Genomic DNA, 18,459 nt, shown 5'->3' on the forward strand with positions numbered 1-18,459 from the left:
AGTGTTTCAGCCAAAAAATCTTCATAAAACTGATTAAAAAAAAAAAAAAAGTGTTTCTATGATCATTCAAAGTTTTAAAACCAGGTTTATATTGGGGGGTTGATTTTTGCTTTTTTTTGTGGTTTTGCACATCCTGCTTGAAGCATTTCCCATGTGGTATGGTGACACATTTGGAGTGCATTCTCCAGTGCCTAATATTCTAGTTGCCCTCACTTTTCAGGCTTTACATCAGCTGAAAACCCTATCCACTTATTCAGCCATGTATTTTCACAGATGTTAATTTTTCTATCAAATTTGGTTGAAGCTGGAGAGTGATTTCCATTGATGTCAGCTGATAGGCTGTGAGGACTGAGCTGCATCATCTTTGTAAGAACTTGGACTTCTCACCCGCTTTTTTGCCCTCCATGTGATGCAACTGGAGCACATGCTTTTCCCTTCAGGGGCACGGAGTGGCAGCAGGGGCTGCAGGTTGATACGTGCATGGGGCTGCCATCACAGTGCAAGCTCTGCCTGGCTTTGGCTGAATTCCTGCCTTCATCTTCATGTTGATCATTCGATGGGCTCAGAAACCTGCAACAAAAAGAAAACCTTTGCTGTGCAGGGAAATATGCAAGTTGAGAGTGCTACAGTGGGAGATTAATACAGACAGCATGTAAGTGAGATCCAGTAATATAACCCAAGTGATCTGCCAGGTTTCTAAGGATAAACGTGATTTAGTTGTGAACAAGGCAGAAGTTTCACAGAGGAAGCAGCAAAACAGCCAGGTACTGGGCCTACATTTTCAAGACAATCACTTTTGACGCACAGATTTGCATTCATATAGACACATGAATGATGTTACAAAGAGAGGTACCCTTGGGTAAAGTGTTGGGATTACGAAGTGTACATATGGGGAAAAAATACTGGTTTGAAAACAAAGCTTGGTATGTGCAGTGAAGATAATACACACATTTGAAAATTCAGCCCTGTGGAGAAATATCATGAACAAAGGAATTGCACAGCTTTCAAATGCATGTAAGATTTCTGGACCTTCTATTTTAAAAATGGTAACAAGTTTCATTTAAAATCATTCAGATGTCATCCTAACCACTTTCAGTCAATCTGATTAGCTGTAGCAGATATTTTTTTGGCAAAATCAAATCAAGCAACTTTGCCAGTAGGCAGTTTATACTGATTTCTTGAAACTGACAATTTCTGAAAAACTTAGGCAGCTCTCCCTTAAACATCAGTAGAAAGGTGCTTTCTCAACAAACAAGTGTCATTCTCAAGAGATCTTTCTCATGCCTCATGCTTTCTCTTTCTTTTTCTCATGCTTCTGGTATCATTTATTTGTGTGTGTGTGGGGGGGTTCATATACGCATCCTCCTTTATTCTACTTTTTTTTTTTTATATCCTGACATTTTTGCATGACAGCTCATTGGTTTTAAGCCTGTTCACTTAGAAGGTGAACAAGCCAGGAACCTGGAACGGCAGGACACGCCGAGATATAAATGAATACAGCGTGGTTTTACATGAGCCAGTTTTTCTACTGAAGTGTGCAAATTTAAAGCTGTGGATCAATGCCCTGCTCTCTGCACACTCAGTGTTGGGTCATAATGTTGTGACAGTGACAAACTCTTGAATGGTCAGGCCCACTTAAAAATTCTGTATGGAGGCACTCAGCAATAAAGGACGATTCCTTCAACAGCCAAGAGCTACCAAGGACTTTTGATGACTGATGACCAATATGGAATATCACTTTACATACATGCTATACATCCTAATGCTGTGCCATGCCAAATTGCCGAAACCCTCTCTGGTACAGGCAGTGATAAAACATTACTTTGGCACTCCACTATAGCTTGTGACCCATTATTCCCAGCAAGATTAATTTGTGTTAGTTCCTCAACTGGAATTAACTTGCTCACTACTAGCTTTAGCTCTCCAAGATATTGTGCACATATATCTGGTATTGGAAAGTTCATAGCAGCTGACATTGCATCGGCAGTTTTCTCAGCAATATCAAAAAAAATCAAGCTGCATGATGCAATTACCAGAAGCAGTGGGAGAATATTTTATTTCTTCAGTCTCATGCTTTTACTGTCTTTTAGCCACTGGCTCACAGTTATGTCATTCACTCCATGAAGGACAACACTCTGTTAAATGGATGGCTTGCTTCTAAGTTTTCTTCCTGGAAAAAAATCTGTAGTTACACAATCTCTGAACATCTGACAGATAGTCTGTTTTTCCAGTGCCCAGACTAAATGCAGAGGAGAGCTGATGGTAGAAGAGCTGCTTAAGATGAGTCATTACTGCTTATTTTTTAATAGTTCTGCCCAAATTTCACTGTTTTTCTCTACTTTTCAGTTACAGACTCTTGCCTAATTTTCCCAGTGTTCTTAATATTAAATCTCTTCCAGCATTATACCTGTAACCACCTGTTGATTATTTTTTTAACCCAAATATTATTCTTCTATTTTCTAAACTGAATGTCATTACAATATTCTGCCTGTGTTTCTAATCTTGCCATGACCCCTTGTATTATTTCTCCATTTTCAGCAGTATGCTCAGCTCCTCCTAGTTTAATAGATCTGCAGATTTCATTAATGTACCATTTACTCCCTCTTCTAGCTCATTATTGAAGCTATTAAATGAGATCAGAACTAATACTAATCTTTGTGTACTGCACTAAATGCCTCCCTTCAAAGTTATTGTTTATCATTACCCTTCATTGTTTGTCATCACCCTTCATTTCAGTCAACATGAGAGTTCATTTCCAATTTGATTTAAGCTTGGGAACAGTATTTTGACACAGCAGAAATGGGAGAAGAAAGTCTAATCCACAGCCCAGCAGAGGCTTCTAATTAAGGCTTAATTTAGGGGATCAAAGTTAGGAGTCCTCTCCTGCATCAACAGTGCAAGGTGGGAACTGTCTCTGTAAGTGAGAACACCTAAGATCAGTGCTAAAATGTCCAAAAGAAAACAGTATACTGATAATATTCAGGCACATGACAGTATATCTTCTGCTGTCTGCTCATTAATTTTGTATCACAATAAAATTAAAAAAAAAAAAAAATCAACTTTGTCTGGCAGGCTTCAAAGTGTTTTAGTAAATTTGTTTTCTCAATAGCTGTTCCATTATGTTGCCAGGGATGGAAGCTAAATTTATGAGTAGCAATTTCAAAGACAACTCGCAGAATATGTGAACTTCTATCTCTGGCTGTTTCAGAGACATACGCTTCCAAAGCATCTGTATCCTTCTTCTGTTCCTGCACAGCGTACTGTTTCAGGAGAGAGATTTGAATTTTCATAACCCCTCCAAAGTTTAATTTCTAAATTGTATAGTAAATGTTATTAAACATATTTATAATATGTAGATAAGAATGTAGAAACAGGATAAGATATGTAGAAACAGAATCAGTTGGGGAAAATTAATTTTGACAAGATACAGTTCCTCTGTTATTAATTAATCCCACATGACTAAAGGTACCGACACCAAAACCTGTTCACCCTTGACCTTTATACAATACCTAGAATTTTATAAAGACAGGTTGCCAACTCTTAGCATCAAACCCAATTACTCTTGTTATTTATTGACTTACCAAAATTTTATTCAAGTTTATCCAAGTTATCCAGTTATCCAGTTTATCCAAGTGTGTTTGGATATCCAAGAACTGCTCAAATTTTCCTAGGAATATTTTGCTTGTGTTCTTTTATTTACATATAATCTGTTTCGGTGCAAATGTGAAAACAGACAAACAAATAAACAAACAAAAACAATGAAATCTAGTCTGGAAAAAAATTGCTTCTAGGTAAAACTAAGTTCTCTTATAATTTGGTACATATGTATTGGACAAAACAAGGGTAGGTACATTTTTTTAGGTACAAAATTTTAGGTACAGGTGAGGCTACTTATTAGATGTGGGGGAAATTGCCAAAGGATGAAGGCTGGATGAGCCAGGAATGCATCCTAAAGGCCATGACATTGGGTGGGTCTAATGGAAATATGATTGCAAGTCCCACTTCTGAAACAAGAAATAGGCTCGTGAGTCCAGAAATGCTAGCCAAAGTGGGGTTAGAAATCTAGAAATTGGGTTGCCAGAAGAGTTTGAGATTAGCTGCTATAAACTCAGCTTCTCTGAATTTTGAAGCTCTGTATCTTTCAGTATCTGCCTACTTATCTGACATAGTCTGCTATCTCATTACTGTGAATCTGCCTTAACCTCTGAGGCAAATTTTGTTCACTCTTCCCCAGACTGCTTATGGAATATTTTCCTCCCACTCAATCTCTCCTAAAACCCATCTCTGTCTCTGTTGATTCCTGCCAGAGAATCAGCAGTGACACTTTTTAGCCTTGTTTTTATGGTTAAGCATTTTTATAAAACTTTTTATTGGGTTTTTATTGCTACTATCTCCTGTCTGCCTCTTCCCCCATATTATTGAGTTACATATTTATTATATCTCTTGTGAAATTGAATTGTATGATTTTCTGGGAAAAGATTTAATGTCACTTACATTTTAAAAGGTACCTACCAATAACATTTAATGATGTAAAAAATATGCATAATTACTCTGGTTCATTAATACCTATTAATCATGATTTAAGATGTCCCTGATGAGTTTTAGTGTTAACTGTCCAATGCTTACCTCTTTGCAAATGAAAGCCTGAGGAGGCTGCTTCTACCAGAGAGCATTAACTCATTCGTTGCATCAGTCTTTAGTCATCGGTAAGAAACATGTGAGAAATATGTATGTCTGTCTGAACTATGCATCAATGTATGTTTTGAGAACAAGTTGGTATGTTGTGCCTCGTTTCCCCCTTTGTTCCTTTGTATTCAAAGAGCTTTTACCTTTTCTTTGAAAGACACTTGAGGAAATGCATGCCTGCTGTGAAAGCCTGATTCATTTTGCATTGCATCTGCACTGTCTGGTTCTGTAACGTGCACTTTGGATTTAAATCAGCTTCTCTGCATCTCTGCAAGGAATATATTTTCCTAATAAGTTGACTATTCTGTTGTGCATATTTCTGGGAAAAGTATGTGCGCTAGCTGTATTAGTGGCTTTTCTGTGTATCTTAAGGTTTTTCTTGTTTTCCTTGTAAAAGAAAGTATTACATGCATGTATAACACTTTGCAGGAGTAGGTCCTCACCTGGAAAGGTTTCAAAATCAAAAAGGTGAAAAAGAAGTAAACAAAAAGAAAAAATATTAGTTGTCAGACGTTAGTGCTTAGCAGTCCAATAAGTGCAGATACTGACCTTGGCAAAAGTGGTATAGCTTTGGTAGAATAATAAATGGGAGAAAAATCTCCTCTAACTCAAAAAAAAAAAAAAAAAAAAAAAGAGAGAATTTGCAGTAGTGCCATCTAGTGTGCCAGGTGTTGCAGCTTTCTGGAAAGGGACAGTGAAGACTTTCAGCCCATCCCACTTGTTACAGTCTTACCCAGAGTGGTCCTCCTGCTGCTGCTTCCCTCTCTGCCTGCTGGCAGGGGAGCAGTAACAGCTCTGGCAGAAGGTAGAGGCAGAGACCTGAGGGCTGCTCTCTCTGCAGATGCTGAGCCTGGCACATGTGCCATAAGGTTGTCATTGCTAATCTAGAAAGAAAAAAAAAAAAAAAAAAAAAAAAAGGAGCATCAATGGGACTTTAAAGAAAGAGAAAGATCTGCCCGTACTACCACATAAAACTTACTTTCCTACTCATTGATTTCCATTGCTAACCATGTAATGGCTAAAACATCCTTTCCCATCCACTGCAGCATGGACAGGCCAATTGTTTTGGTATGGGGAGAGAAAAAATATACATTTGATGCCAGAAATGCAGAGGTGCTGCTGCTTTTTGAAGCTAGGAAAGGGTAGAAAGGATTCTTTGACTGGTCACTGAAGGATTTATGATGAGTAGAGGGTCCCCAATGTCCTTCGGCTGGGGAGTGGGATACAAGGGGGAGGTGAAGGGAAATGGGAACTTGCTCTGTGTGCCGATGCTGCGGACTAGGTGGAGCCCTTTTACCGTGACCACTGTAGGCTTTTCCACTGCTGCCTTTTTTGCTTTCACTGTTAGCTGACTGAACCTCTCTGCTTTAATCCGGAGATATGCAAAGTGCATGGCTTACCCTTCAGCCTGTGAAGCTGCACAGGGTTTATTTTTGTCTTCAGTATAGAATCTGCTTGTAACAAGTGGAAGAGTGATCGAGCCAGAAACTGTTGTCTGCAAACGAAGCCCACATCTCCATAGCATCGCATAATGCTGTGTATTCGCCTGTCCTCTGCAGCTGGTGCTAGAGGATATTGCTTTTCCAGCTGGATTTGCTTGGGGTGCAGCTACAGCAGCATATCAAATTGAAGGTGTCAATTTTTAGCTGTCAAAGTGTTAAGGAAGTTTCAAGTGAGCAGGAAGTCAGGATCCAGGAAGGAGCGTGATTGATCTTTGCCTCACTGCCTGGATGCTGCCTCTGATGCAAATGCATGTAGCACTTCTGTTTAAACACTTCTGGCCTGAGCAGTAAGAAGAGGCTAAAAGGTGATTCAGATCTCAGAAATATGGTTAGGTAATGGAAATGGAGGAGGAACCTCCACCACTAGCTACTGGGGGGGGGAGAGGGAGGAGGACAGAAATAAGTCATTTTCCCACCAGCTCTTATTTCCTTTCTCTAGAGATACTTTAGGTAGGTTACTATTGGCTGTTCCAAAAGAGCATGGATGGGAGAACTCCCTCATCAGATATTGGTACTCATGGGGGTCCTCAAGGAGGAATTCATCTTCAAAGAATATGAAAAACTGTGAACTGGGAGGTTAACAGTGGGAGAACCCCCCCAAGCATGTACCACTGATAAAGCAGTTTGCCCAGCATGGTAAGAAACTATGTGGCAGAGTAGGGAATGCAAATCTATAAGATACAGGGACACTGACAGCTGTAAACCCCCAACCTTTCTCTCTTCATAAATGTGTGTTTAGAGACCTCTAAAATACATATAGATCTGATTTTCTCATATTATACCCTGCAGCGTACAGGCACTTAGCTCCCATTGATTTCAGTGCCTAAATGGGAGTTGTAGATCTAAAATTGTCTTTGAGGATGTAGCCTTTAGTTCTTGGTTATTGCTGAAAGCGAGAATATTTGCCCATGCTTGGAACCTTTTAACGAGCCCTGCTCGTTTCACCTAATAGCCTGAACAGCTCACTCGTCCCCGGGAATCGATATTCTGGGCCAGATCCTAACTCAAGTCCTGCAACGCGCAGAGCTCTGCTAACTAATTCTTAAAATGTGAATTGTGTGTGCATACAGATGACATTATAATTTCCTGCCTTTTGAGTGGCTAGATGTGCAACTTTAATGTTCTCTTAATGTATTTTTAATGAGCTTTCCTAAGGCCTCTGAGTGGGAGAAACGTTAAAAAAAAAATCTATAATGTGGTCTAGACATTGCTCAAATGACCCTTTTCCCACAGAAGTAAGAAACTCAACAGGGAATTCCTCCTCCTGAAAGCTGTGGAAGCTATGCAGCTTCTGACTTAAAGGCAGCACGATTGAAGCAATAGCTCTTGTAGACTCCAAACCCAGTTGCTGCACATATCACAAGATACACAGTAGATGAGGCAAGGGCTGACAGTCTACTTTTTTTTTTTTTTTACTGTCAGCTATGTATTTATGCACAGCACAACTTTCTTCACTCTGTATATTTCAAAGTGCTAAAAAATCATACCAATTGTACTCTGCATGCTCAAAGTGCAGATTTCAGAGGTTCATGACTCAGTCAAATCAAAATCAATTTGCACCAGAACACTCAAAGGCACTTCTTCTTACTGAGGGCCATTTCTATGCTAAATTTCAACTCTCTGCTTGATTTTTTTTTTTCTTTGAAAGGAGGGAAAAGTTGCAAAAAATTCTTGTAATGGTAAAAGTGGTTTTCTTCACTTCTTTCATATGCCTACATACAAGCTACATTAATTCAAACAAAATTTTGCCTAGCAGAGACCAGGCCAGGAAAACTTCACTCTGAAAGGTAAAAGCACATCTGAGTTAGAAGAAAACCTAACTTGGAAAGCAGATGAAAACTAAAATAGTCTGATCAGTAATAGCCCCAATTCACTAGCTCCACTGAAAAGGAAAACAATCCTATCTTATTCTATTGTAATAATTGCAGAGAATGGGGAATATGCATCACCTTTCATCATGTTCATCATTAGATTAATCACTTGATGGCATGTTATTGTACTAAGTAAGGATTTGATAGCTAAACCTCACCTGTGTGTTTGAAATGTAAAATCAGTAAATCAGTTCCTCATCGCTTATTTTTTTTTCCTGGCCCTGAAGCTTGCTAAAACTCAGGGTATGTCTCCACTATGAACTGCCGTGTAGCATAGAGGTTTCTGAACAAGCTTAGAGGTGCAGGCTCAGTCCATTGAAGCTAGCTGAAGCAGAGCAGAGCTCTGTGCAGGCTAATTGTGGCTCAGCAGGATACTTTAGTGTATGTGGAGCTCTCTGTTGCCTTGCCTGGATTGCTTCCTACACTTTATTTAGCTAGCTCAGGTACTCCACATGGTACAGAGAGGCTCTCTGAACAAGATGAGGAATGCTTGAAAGTGGGTCTGTTTGCCACAGCCCCCATTGGCTTTATAGTGGCTAATGACCACCAGAGAAGTACTGTCAGACTGCTGAAAATCAAATGCTTCTCCACCTCCCTCTCATCTCCTTCGCTGGAGGAAGGCAGACACAAAAAGCAATGGTGCAGCATCTGTACTAGCTGCTGATTCTTAAACGAAGGTGTTTTAGCTGCCCATTCTGACAGCTTTTGGCTTCCCTTTACCTCTACCATGGTGAAAAGGAGCTGTATCATGCTGATGTGGTGCAGGAAGCCTGCTCTCAAAGGCTTCCATATTCTATGTACCACCAAAGAATTACTATTGTTTGTTATTTCATGCGCTCCTCTGAAATGAATATTTATTTTTGTAGGCATATTTGAAATCAAAAGCAGGATAGAGAAAATTCTTAGTACAGTATTTTTCTAAAGACCATACAGGCAGAGTGCAAAGCCTGTGATAAAATCTGAGATTAAGAGAAACTCAAATTGTCTGGATCTAAAATTTGACCTACTTTGAAGGTTGTCCCACATAAGAGTTTAATTTACTGACCAACCAAATGTAGATGTATTGGTGTTCGTGTGCTGCAATAAAATTCTGTAAAGAACATGAAATGTGACAATGATCTTTGAAAAGCTAGGTTACAGAAGTGATATTACAAATTTTAGTAATGCTTTAAATTAAGTGTCTTCAATATGCTTAACCTTGCATTAAACTTAGATTTAATAAGACAGATGTGTATTAAGTACCGAATATACTTAAGGGAGCAATCTTGCGTTGGCAGGGGATGGACTCAATGACCTCCTAATAGTTCTCCTCCATCTCTAATTTCTATGATACTAATTGATTATTAAAACACTTTTATTGAGGATTGATATGTAGCTATTATATAGTTATTAATCTTACAACCCAACTGATATTTAATTTATACATGATTTTAACACACAATGTCATTTTAGTTTTTAGAGAGTAACCCTGGAACAATGCATTCACTGGAGCTCTGAAAAATCTTGCTGGTAAATGATGTTGGTCATTTTGGGGTTATTTGGACTTTTATGATAAAATCTTACTTGAGTGTAGGTTTACATTACTCTTCACATTAAAAATGAAATGTTTGCCTCCATTACAGCATTGCTCTTGGAAAGACAAAGAAGCTTGTCAGGAAGGAAGGTGCATTTGTTTGGCTTAAGTTCTATGTAATGTTAATGATGTGTAATCTCAAACAACAGATAAATTTTAAATATTTTAAACGTAATCTCACTATCTCTATTTTTGGGATTGTAAAGAAATTTCCCAAAACTATGAGAGTGAAGAAAATGGTGCAGGGATTTTGAACATTTAAAATTCATTTCCGTGAACGTTTGGCTAAGCAAAAAGCAGAAGTTTTTCAGAGCTGTGTTATTAATTCAGCTTGTATATGCCTAGGGCCATGGCTCATAATGGCATTCCTTTCTTTTTAACAGACTGTCAGGATTTTCAAAGGACATCTAGAAAGCCATAAGTGCCTATTTGTTGGATGTATTTCTCATACCCTAAAGGCTTTCTTTGATATGGACTGATCTTTTACATTTATGGATGGAAGCTGCATTAGAAAATGCCCTTTGTGAAAACTTGTAATATCTCCAGAGTTGCAAACATCTGATTTTTGGCTAAGGAAGTATGAAGTGTGTCAGAACTCGTACTTTTTGAAACAGGATTTTCAAATAATTAGCAGCAAGCAAAAATATGAATAAACGCAAAACCTAATGCAAATATATATACTAATGCTTGAAAGTTCCTAGTTACTTTAAATGATGTGGGGAGGGAGATACTGCTTGATTTTCTTTTAGGATTTTGAGGTTCTTGTGCCTACTTCGTGGTAAATATTTACATTCAACATATGCTTTTTGATGTCAAAAGTGTAACAACCGAGTTTTGTTTTTCAAGCAGAAGGCTGGAATGCAGATGGAAAGGGCCCTAATGTCTGGGACACATTCACCCATCAGGGAGGAGATCGAGTTTTCAAGAACCAGACTGGTGATGTAGCTTGTGGCAGCTACACTCTGTGGGAGGAAGATTTGAAATGTATCAAACAGCTTGGATTGACTCATTATCGCTTTTCTCTTTCCTGGTCACGTCTGTTACCTGATGGGACGACAGGTTTCATCAACCAGAAAGGCAATTGTTTCTTAAAAATAGAAGGTTGCAGCTTTAATTCAAGGTTATTGCTGCAGTCTGGCATAATTAATCCAGTATGCTATTCTGCAGTGTAGCTTTGAAATTGCAACTTTTTTCAGAGTAATTATGGGATGATTTTTTATAGGTTTGCAACAACTTACTAATTAATATTCTAGATCCCTTTGGATAGCACAATCTTTTGGGATAGGATTAGTATTATGTTTCCTATGTATTTTTGCTTACTTCAGTTTAATCGTAACTTTAAATCATTTTGCTTCATCAGAATGTTTTTAGTTACAGGAATCCTAGCCACAAGGATATTTTTGGATGGCTTACAATAGACAAATCTCTTATTTGGCAAATACATTTAGATAGATTATCAGTATACTCTGACGTACTGAACTTCATGTTGACTGTTTTACGCTGAGGGACATTTTTTTCCAGATTTTTATTTATTTATTTATTTTAGAGAACTAAAGGGGATTCTTCAGACTCAGCTAGGAACTATGTCTGTGACAAACACAAGACAGCTCCTGCTCTAAGGAGAAGAGTTTTCACAACCTCAGCAGATAATATAAAAGTATACGTGTAAAGGGATACAGCACATAAAAACAAAGCTGGCCAGATTGCTAGATGTCAGGTATAAAATTTGTTGCACATCTGATTTCTTTATTTAATTCTGTTGGTGTAGACTGGGGGAAAGATGAAGGTGACTTACTAGAAAAAAAAAAAAAAAAAAAGGAAATGGCAGCATTCCCTGAAGAAAATAGGGAATGGAAAAAAAGATGAAATAAAGAGAATTGTGAAGTATAAAAGCAACTGAAGCTGAACCAGAAAGAATGGGAGAATCAAAGCAGTTGGCTGAGGTCTCCTGTATGCTGGGAGGATAACATTCTGAGGAAAACATGCAAAGCAGATTTGGATGAACCTCTGAATCTCAGTTCCATCTCCTACTCTGAATCTCAGTTCTACCAAGAAGATATATACCTTTGCACTTCTGGGGCCGTGTTTGCCTTGGAAATTCTTTTCTTCCACTGGTTTGAAGATTGCAAAAGTGGGAGGCTTCAAAGAAAATGCTCTTGGTTTTTCTGATCAGTACTAAGAAGCAGAAGCAATATTTTTCTGCAGGATTTTGGTCATGGAGAGCTTGGCTGTTCAATAGGTAGCAGTCTGTCCTCTGCAGATTATATTTTTCACCAGAGAGCAAAGGAGCCTTTGTTTCAAGAATTCGGGGGGGGGGGGGGGGGGGGGGTTGGTGGATCTGCTATAAACAGACCAACCAGCCATTTTCCCCTGCCGAGCATGACTGCAAAAGCTGTGCCAGCATCCCGTAGAGGCTTGAACAGAAGCCTTCCCTTTGCCACCAAAATTTACAATATGTGGCCCACTTTTACTAGCACAGCTTGTCCTTCCCTTGGAATGCTTTTTGTGGCACATTGAATTTAAATTTGGCTGGGTCCTCGTGGTTTCTTCCTGTACTGATATTCCTTCAGCTAGTGCTGCAGGCTCCATGCAATGCCACAGAGCTGCCCGCTGAACAGGCTTTGTTTTTCAGTCATTGGAGTGGAAGATAGCAGAGACTTGGTAAGGAAAGCTAACATTTTGACAAAACTCGGCTATAATTTCAGAAAATGTTCACTCGATCCCCAGTATAAGCAGTTGCCTGATTAATATTATGAACTTTACATTTAGCGAAAGGGCATTGGAGGAACTCCAAGTAGGCCAGCTTTCATTAGGCAGGAGTTCACTTCTCTTGTGCAGTGATCTGTTGAAGCAATTGTAACTGCCTAGCACGGAAAGGCCATCATCTTCTATATAAACATTTTTACAAAGAGCATGTGAAGAATTAGAAAGCTTAGAGCAATGTCCTTTCAAATGAAATCATTCACACCAAGAGATTCACTACCAATTTCACACCTAAAACAGAGGACATTTGAAAACCTTTAAAACAATTCTGTTTCCAACTCAGTGGGGGTGGGGTCTGTTAAAGAAGCAGTGCTGTAGGTGTCTTGTTCTTAAAACGTGTCAGGACCAAGTTTGGTTTTGAAGAATTTTCGCGCAATTATTTGTGTCCTAGTAGCTGCCCCGAGCAGAAGAGGTTAGCTGCTAAACACTAGGTGCAGATGTGGAGGAAGACAGAAGCAGCAGACATGGGGCTATTAGGTCTGAGAGAGTTTGATGCTTAGCCTCACTTCAGCATTGAGGCAGGGAATTGGGATGGGATGATAGAAAGGAGAAAAGAAGAATCCTTCAATTTACCATGACAAAATGCTCCTACATGTCTGTAATACCAGAATTATGAGATATCTCAAAAAAATCACAACACTTATCTACACATTTTCCTGGAGGAAAGTTTTCTTCTGTAGTTCTGCTTTTAGCTAACCCACAGATACAGCCATAAACACTAAACCAGGCTACTCTGGAAGGTATGGCAAAATCTGGAATTTTGAATTGACATATTTTTCAGGGATGCAGTTAGATTTCTCTTTCTTTGTCTCTCTCTCTCTCTCTTTTCCCTAACACAAAGGATAAATCTTTTCCAATATTGTTGTTTAATTGAAATGCAAAGAATGAATGGTAGCTGGTTGAGCTTAAATGCTATAAATTGTACTAAGTAATTTATAATTTTAAAATTAGAATAAGAAAAAGTATTGTCTTCTAGTTGACCATTACTCTCAACATGGTAGAATTATATACTAGTGAAGGATTGTTTTCCCTAGATTATGTTTATGTAGTAAAACTTGTAGTCCCACCAGTAACAGTTAACACACAGCCAGTCCCTCTGAATTTAAATGGGTCACTGTTCAAACGTAACAGACACAAACTGTATTTGCACCTAATTTGTTGTAAATTGCAAGAATATTCTTCTCAAAAATTGCAGTTCTGATATAATCATTCCCCTTTTTATGTGGGTGCATATATCTCCTCAGAATTTAATGAATTCTTTTGGTGCTGTGCTTGGAAGAAAAAGCAAACTACCTGTGAGATTTATTGTGAATTACTTTGTAAACAAACTTATTGAGTCTTGCTGTGCTAAGACATGTTTGCACCTGTTTGCTTACAAGAAGACACTGTCTATATGTGGGGTTCATAATTGATTGCTGCGGTATATGTTGCATTAAAAAAGCAATTTGACACAAATCCTTAAGATCAGTCATTTGCAATTAGGATAATTTGAAGCCTGATATCAATACACACAAAGCTGGACCTACACACTGCTGGGAATGTATAGTACAATACAGTAGAGACATATTTATTACTGAACCAATTTCCTCATTTGAATTAAAAAAATCTCTGGTTCACACACTGATAATAATAATACAAACCGTATGTAATCTCCTAAGCCTACATTTTGTTAACTTGTGCAGCTTAGTTTTCCTTTCTTCCTCCTCCTTTCTGCTGAGTTCTCAACTTTTTTAGACCTTTTTCAGTTTTGGGCTTCAATACAGCAACTCCTAGGGATAGACATTTCCTAAGCAGCTGACCCACAAACCCTCAATGAATTTTAGGTTTCTAAGGTTCTTAAACACTTTGGTATATTTAGCCCAACTCTCTGAAGCAAAGGCTGTCTGATTCTAAATTCCAGTGGCATGATGGAGACCTATTCCTGGCTGGAGCCTCTTAGCTTAACAAATAATAATTCAAGGCCTCTGTTGGCCTTTTCCAATTACCTCACTACACCAGATAGTTCTAGTAAAAGAGCAGGCTAATTGATACTCTTTGAACCAGAGCTTATGATGTGTTTTGCTATATCTAGTGTTTTCAAAAGGCTTAAAAGCAATGTAGCTGTGTTTGGATTTAAGCAAAATTAAAAATGCTTATATGAGAGCTTAAGGTATTTTGATATTTAAACTTGCAGTGAACTCTGAGCAGCGTAAAAATAGTCCTTTAGGAAGCATATTCATGTCAGCCACTGCTAAATCTGAACAGAAGGTGGATTCCTTTTAAGCCTCTAGAAATGCATCCCCAGTGCTGGCTGCTGTTAACAGTGCATCCAAGAAATTGTAGTTGAACTCTGTCTTATCAACGGGGGACAAGAAAGGTTGGAAGTCATGAGATTTTAGAAAGGTGAGCTAATTCCTTCTTAGAACCAGAGAGACTGAATTGTCTACATAATGGTAGTGTAAAAGGAAGAGAGTTGGTTGCTTGGATAAAATATTGCAAAGCTGTTCAAGTTGGTAGCTAAATAGACCAGTGCCCTAAACACCTAAAATCTATCAGAGTACCAAGAAAAGCCATAAATATCATGTAGATTTGGTAGGATGCCCCATTGAATGAGGGAACGATTAAATTCACACCACTGCAAAGTACTTAGTACATTGACAGTATCTTCTTTGTCTTGATGTAGGCATGGAGAGCGATAGAAAACAGAACAGCCGAGAGGAAGCAGTTTACCCAGCTAACCAAATTCAAATCATAAAAGATCAGCTTGATTACCTCGCTGAATGTGACACTAAAGTTTTTAAAAGATAGAGTTCTCAAGGAGAGAAATACTTCCATTGGAACAAATCTACCTGTCATACTCTGAAGTGTCAGGATTTTTCCAATGCATTCTGGTTTTGTACAAGCAGCTGGGCTGCCATTCAGGCATTTTAATGAAAGGATTATATTTTCATGTGACCAGCACCCATCAGAATTATGTTTCTCCTGAGGAGCTGCTGTCCAGTGATCTACTTTGAAAATTTGCATCCTCATTTTATTTTATGTGCCTGAATAGAAGATGTGTGCTGAGCATTTTTGCCAACTCTGGGGTCTTGTAACAGTAGTCAGCATGTAGTTGAGAGAGAATGTTTGCATCTCATAACAGAGAAAAATGTGCAGTGAGGCATCTTCATGTGTAAAAATGTAATAAATTTAATAAGTTAACCCATTCATATTTCTTTCAATGTTTTGGGGAGTCAATTACGTCAACAAAATCATTAATGACTTGGCAAATGGCATCCTGCTCACTGTATCACTTTGACTTACCTCAGTCTTTAGAAGATAAAGGGGCTGGAGATCTGAAAAGATCATTGAGACTTTTGATATTCATGCAAAATACTGCTGCAGAGCGTTTGAAGACTGAGTGAATCTGTGGATCACTATTAATAAGCCTTATGCTGTTGATGTAGATGGTTGTGAAAAGGGCATAGCCTCAGCTACAATAAAACCTGGTACCAGAGATTACATGGCAGCTATCCTTTACCTTAGACAGGTTTATCAGAACAGTATTTACTGATGGTGAATATCCAGACAGAAATTCAGTATTTCAGTAACACATTCACTTTTATGAACTGATCATCAAGGCTTCTGGAATTCAGTAAAGAGTTAAAAATGATGGTCATGAATACTGCTGACTTCTTTGCTCTGAACTATTTCACTTAAGATCAAGAAATACAGACAAGAATCTAAGCGTCTCAATGGCCATTGAGGCTGAACAAATAACGGATCCTTCTTGGCCTGTTGCAACTGGGAGTTTGTGGCTGGCTGTAGTACCATGGGGTTTACACTGACTTCTGTATTATATCAAGGTATGACATAAGGCTCACAGGACTACTTAACCACTGTTAGCTGGCCAATGAGGTTTCTGAGAATCCAATGAGTAATATGAGTGATTTGTTTTTTTGAGGAGCCCATCTGGATGGCATAAGACATTGTACAATACATAAATAGACGAGTCACCTTGGGATTTTCTTAATTTAATTTTTTCATGCTATCTATTAAGAGTAGGAACCTTAGTATTTTCCTATTGCCTTTGTACTTGATAGCTATTTTACAATTTGAAATGACACACCAGTGTTATATCATCTTTTGAACTCCAGAAATGATCTTTGTGATTCCAGCAGTAAGGCATTCCTGGCATGCATCTACTCCTGGCAATGGGACGTGCGGTGACTGCCAGTACCAAGGGGTTAAGGAGCAGTGACAATAAGCAGATGCTAATGCAGGAAAGATATTTTAGTCTTCTCATTAAAATAAGTCATTTCACTGTCTTCATGGATATTTGCACAGTTTTGCTTTTCCATTGTTAGTCATAAAAGGTCAGCTCATGGAAAATTAAGTTAATAGGGTCAGTGCAATTTGATGAAAACTAGTTTTAGTTTGTAGCTTAGAAAAGATAGAGGGTAATGCATCTGATTTTATGGACTTTCTTACATCTGTTCTGAATAAAACTTCTGCTCTCTTGTTCTAGGATACATATAATATCCCTGTAATTTACATCACTGAGAATGGGTTTTCCCAAAGTGACCCTGCTCTACTTGATGACAGTCAATGATGGGAGTATTTCAGGCTGAATTTACAGGAAATTTTATAAGGTACCATTTGAAATGATGAAAGATCAGTTGTGCTAACTTAATATATTTTTCCTTTGTGCTTATTTGCATTCAGCAATGACCAATGATTCTTGAACCTTAAACTCTTATAAATTTGAGTAAAATTATCTGTTTGTTTTTTTTTTTTTTTTTTTTTTTTTTAAGTGTTTAGCTGAAAGGATAGCATGTATTTTTAATCATGCTTCCCCATTTTGGGATGGAAATAGATGAAAAGGTACTCCATACATACATTATTTATAAACTCAGTTTTGTAGGACCATAGTTCTTCATTGAATAAAGCAACCACATTGATCTTCTGAACTGCTTATTACATACTTCTCATTGTGAAGGATGTAAAGTTGAGTGCACCTGAAAAACTGACCATTATATCTCATAATATCCTTACAGAATACAATCTCCCATATAGAATGAGGTCCGTGTAATAATTCATTCCTGTATAGGACCATTAAGTCTTTATAGCTCAGCTTCTGCCTATATATCAAGATGGCCAACAATGTAACAGTGTTCAGCACCAGCATGGCTCTTTTTTTTTTTTTTTTTTTTTTTACGACACTTTACTACTGACTTTGATAGAAATAAAGTTGATACAGTTTTGAGAACTTCCATCCCTACCTTCCTTCTGGTTGGAAGTATTCTCTGATTCTCTGAGCTAATTCACAAGGAGTAGGTCACCTCTCTATGTATCATGTGAAGCGTATTTTAAAATACCAATTTGTTTATATAACAGTTAGTCTCCCTGTCATATTTGTCCAATGTGATCACAATCATGAATGTCATATTCTTATTTAATAGTTTTCGTAGTCATTCTTACGCCTTCATTTTGCTTCTCTTTTACTTTTGCTATATTTATATTCTTTATTGTTACATTCATTCAAATGTTCATTTAAAAAATACCTTTCTGTCTTCCTCCTTTCCATTCAAAGTCATAACAGACTTGTCATCCATGCCAATTTTTCTTCAGCTAAGTAGAATATACAAAGGGCCATTCTCTGAAACCAGTTGGTGGGGTCTGCTTCTATCTAAAGCAGGCAGACCACAGTGTAGCTGCCTTTGGAGAGCAGTGGCTGCGCTGTGCCATATCTGGCCCCAGGCCATATCTGGAGAAAAGTTTTGTCAAAGAGTAAAAATTAAGCTCTGTGGATTAGCAAGGGTTGGTGTATGAGTCAAGCCATTGGTACTGTTTTGTTTACTTACCAAGTTGTACACAAGATGTCTGTATTTGACTTACCCTGAAGAAGATGAAGTAATTAATAAACATTCGATTCTTACTGTTCAATGCAATATAAACGGGGTTAATTTACCAAATTTAGTTCCTCTGCAATTTATAGTGTCTTATCCTGAGGTAAACATTTAAAGTGGGTAAGATGAATCACAACTAGGTGCATTTATTTACATAGTTCAATTCATGCCCAGGAAGACAATGAGGGGAGACTAGC

At 38.1% G+C, this 18,459-nt stretch overlaps 1 pseudogene; it reads left to right on the forward strand.

The window, feature by feature from the left end:
• LOC137855306 (cytosolic beta-glucosidase-like) overlaps nt 1-17,004 on the forward strand; it is a 39,433-nt pseudogene extending 22,429 nt beyond the window's left edge.
• Nucleotides 17,005-18,459: the final 1,455 nt, after the last annotated feature.

This window comes from Anas acuta, chromosome 4 (assembly GCF_963932015.1).
Source record: "Anas acuta chromosome 4, bAnaAcu1.1, whole genome shotgun sequence".
NCBI classification, from domain to species: domain Eukaryota; kingdom Metazoa; phylum Chordata; class Aves; order Anseriformes; family Anatidae; genus Anas; species Anas acuta.